The following is a 4,027-nucleotide window of genomic DNA, read 5'->3' as shown; positions in this document are numbered from 1 at the left end:
ATTTAATTAAGTAATAAAAGTTTCTTATATATTTAAAGTTTAAGAATAGATAAAGGTAATATAGTGTTCTTAAGTCCCTAATTATTTACTTTACTTTATAAAACTAAGTTTAATACTACTATCTTAAAGGAAACTTTAGTAGAAACTAGTTACTAGAAGGTTTAATTAGTCTTTCGCTTTTATATATATATTTAATAATTAATTTATATATTAAAACTACTATAAGCTTCTACTAAAGTTTCCTCTAATTTTACTTTATATATATATAGTTTACCTTTTTTTAGGTCTAACCTTATATACTTTTATTTAAATCTATCTGAAAATATTAGGATTAGTTAATAATATACTAAAGCTCTTACTTATATTTACTTTTATTATATATAGAGGTTTAATATTTAAATACTTATATATAAGGTTAACTCCTTAGTCTATATTTTAAGATAAGTTATTAATAACTATTATATTAGTATCCTTATAGAGTATATACTTTAGCTTACTAAAGGGTATTATATAATAAATTATAATACTCCCTAAAGAGAGCTATATTCCTAAAGCTTTTATCCCTAATAATAAGTTAATACTAACTTAAGCTAGTAAAATACCTTAGCTATAAAAGCTAAATAATTTATTAGATATAAGTCTAGTTATAAATACTTCCCTTTTAATAATTTTATATACTATTTAATTCTCTTTTTAAAATACTTTTTATCTTTTAATTACTTTATTTATATACTATTAGTCTTTAACTAGTATTTAGCTTTAGAAGAAATATACCTCTTATTTTAAATAGTATTCCTAAATTACTTAACTTATTAAAGGAGCTTTATAAAAGCTTAATATCTAACTATATAGAGCTTTTACCCTCTCTAATATCTTATTCTAAGGAACTTAGAAAGTATTATACTAAAAGTATTCTCTATAAATTATAACTTAAGTTTAAAACTAGATTTTAAATTTAAACTATTATTATTTTACTTACTATTACTAAAGTAATCCCTATTAGTTTCTTTTCCTCTACTTATTAATATATTTAAGTTTAATAAGTATTTCTATTTAATCTAAAATTAACCTTTAGAAAATTAGGGGGTTTTATAATAAAAGTCCCTCTAGATCTTAATATAAGATATAAAGTTACTATATAAAGAAGGCTTTAAGAGGGTTTATTATTACTTTTAAGAGCTTATATTAGTTATAAAGTTTTAATACTAAGTAGAACTTAAGAGTTAAAATAACACTTAAATAGGTATACTTACTAGAATACTAATAAGTATAATATATATTTAAAGATTTAATAATTTATTAAATTCTATAATTTATATTACTTATTATATTTTACTACGTTCTTTATTAATATTAAAACTAAGAGATCTATTATTAAAAGTTTTAATTATTTATTTATACTACTTAAAAGAAATATTATTAAATTAGAGTTTAGTTATCCTCTAGTAAGTATTAACCTACTTAGAGATAAGAAGCTAAGAGGGTTATAAAGACTTTATTTACTAAAGTAATAGTTATAGATATATTTATAAAAAGTTATAGAGTATAAACTTAGTAATAATCCCTCTATTAGTTTATTAATAGAGATCTTATTATAACTTTTATTTCTTCTAAATAATTAAATTTAAATAACTTTCTAACTAAAGAGAAGAGTTACCTCCTCCCTTAGATTAATTTAAAAACCTTATTAAGCTATTTAATTAGTAGTAGTAATAAGTAGTATATATAAAGGGTAGAGATATAATTAATATAAACTAATAATTTATACTTATTAAGAATTCCTTATTAAAAAGTAATAATTATAATACTCTATCTCTAGTATAATAGAGTTTAATAAAATTACTTAAACTTTTAAATTAAGGAAGTACTTATTAGCTCTATTAGTATAATATATATATAGTTTAGAATATCTAAAAGTATTATAAACTTATTATTATTTTAAACTTCTATTAACTTAAGTTAATAACCTCTCTAAAAAGCTAGTATACTACTAAAGTAATATAAGTTATTTAATAGGTTAAGGTTTTATTTATTATTATAATTAAGTAGATAAATCACTCTACTAACTAAGAATAGTTATATACTACTATTTATAAAATTAAAAAAGAGCTTTTAATTTATTAATCCTTATTATATCTAAACCTAATAAGTTTCTCTATATTAAATTAAATTAAGTTATAAGCTCCCTTTTAAAGTAGTATATTACTAACTAGAGGGCTAGTATAAGTTTTTAATTCCTAGCTATCTTTAATAAATATAAACTTTATTTTAAATAGAACTATAATAACTTAACCTATCCTTATTAAGTCTCTAAACCTTCTCTTTAAGTTAAGAGGAACTTATTTATAAATAGCCTCTTAAGTAGATATATTCTTACTATACTAATAGTAGTTACTCTATTACTATAAAGTAGTTCTCTTAAGCTCTATTTAGTAGTATTACCCTTAAAAGGTTTCTTATAATTTAAAGATATTACTACTAGAGAGGTAATTAGTAATTATATATAGTACTACTAAACCTTTAATAAGTTTACTATATAAAGTAGAGTAAAATAGTTTCTATTTACCCTTAGTAGTACTCTTCTATTAATTTCTTTAAGTTTTAGCTTTATAACTATACTCCCCCTAAAGCTTAAATACTTTAATTTCTTATAAAGTGCTAAATAAGTTAAAAAATAATATTATCTAATCTTTAGTTAGTATAATTTATAGTTAAGACTATAATAGTATCTAATATAGTTTATAATTACTTAATTACTTAATTATTATAGACTATTAAACTATTAACTTATCCTCTCTCTTATATATTACTTATACTACTAACACTATCTTTATTACTGCTTTACTATCTACTATTCTTCTTATTTAATTAGGTTAGCTAATACTTTTATAATAGCTATACTATTATTAATATTAGTAACGCTCTCTCTGTTTAGTATAAAGCATACTTATTAATCCCTTAAGGGCTGCCTCTACCTTAATATTATAGAAGGCCTATTTAAAGAAGAGCTACTCTATAAGGTATATAAGGACCTTATTTACTTCTATTACTAAGTTTATATACTTACTATTAATTAAAGTATATATCTTAAGGTCTTCTATAGGGGTATTAATAAGAGCTCTCTTAAGTATTATCTTAATTATATACTCTTTATATATATTAAGCTATATAAGGAAAGAGAGGCTTTTATTAATCTAATTAATATTAAACTCTATAGTAAACCTTTATATATTATTTATATTAATAAGTATATTAAGTTTAAGGTATATATATATAGGCTTAAGTGCTAATATTATAAAGGTTTCTTATAGGTTAGTAAAGAAGAAGAAGAGGGAAAGGTATAAAGCTTTATATATAATAGTAAAGCTTTTATACTTCTAGCTATAAAGACCTCTTAGGATAACCTCTCTAGTTAAGAAGTTATCTCTTATATAGTAGTATTACTATAAGAGCTTTAGTAACCTATTCAGCTCTAATATAATTAGCCTTACTATATATAATGCTACTAGCTTTATACTATATAGCTAGCGCTATTACTATTCTACTAGTCTATTTAGCTAGAGCATATATTTCACTTTATATAAGGGCTTACTTACTAGTAGGAATATATAAGGTTTCTATACTATTTTCTTTAATTAATAGAGGGTATAAGTTAAAATACTTATATAGTATTTCTAGAATTATACCTATATATAGAGTGAATTTTACTATAGTCTTTTTATAGGGGGGCTGTATTATAACTATTAACTTAATATAAAGTATAAGTACCTTTTTAAAATAGAACTTCTTTATAGTTTAGAATTAACTAATTTATATTTAATTACTATTTATATAGAACCTTTCTTTATTTTAGTCTTTTAAGTTCTTATTAAAGTATTTATTATTATTATTAAGATCTATATTAGAGATTATTCTACTTAAATTTATATTTTAGGTTTTATTATAACTTCTATATCTATTTATTTTTTAGTATATTATTTCTATATTAAGGGTAAAATATAAATAAGATATTAAAATAGATCGGAAG

This window comes from Colletotrichum gloeosporioides, assembly GCF_011800055.1.
Source record: "Colletotrichum gloeosporioides strain Lc1 chromosome Unknown consensus_79, whole genome shotgun sequence".
In the NCBI taxonomy this organism is placed as follows: domain Eukaryota; kingdom Fungi; phylum Ascomycota; class Sordariomycetes; order Glomerellales; family Glomerellaceae; genus Colletotrichum; species Colletotrichum gloeosporioides.
This window is presented reverse-complemented; position numbering follows the sequence as displayed.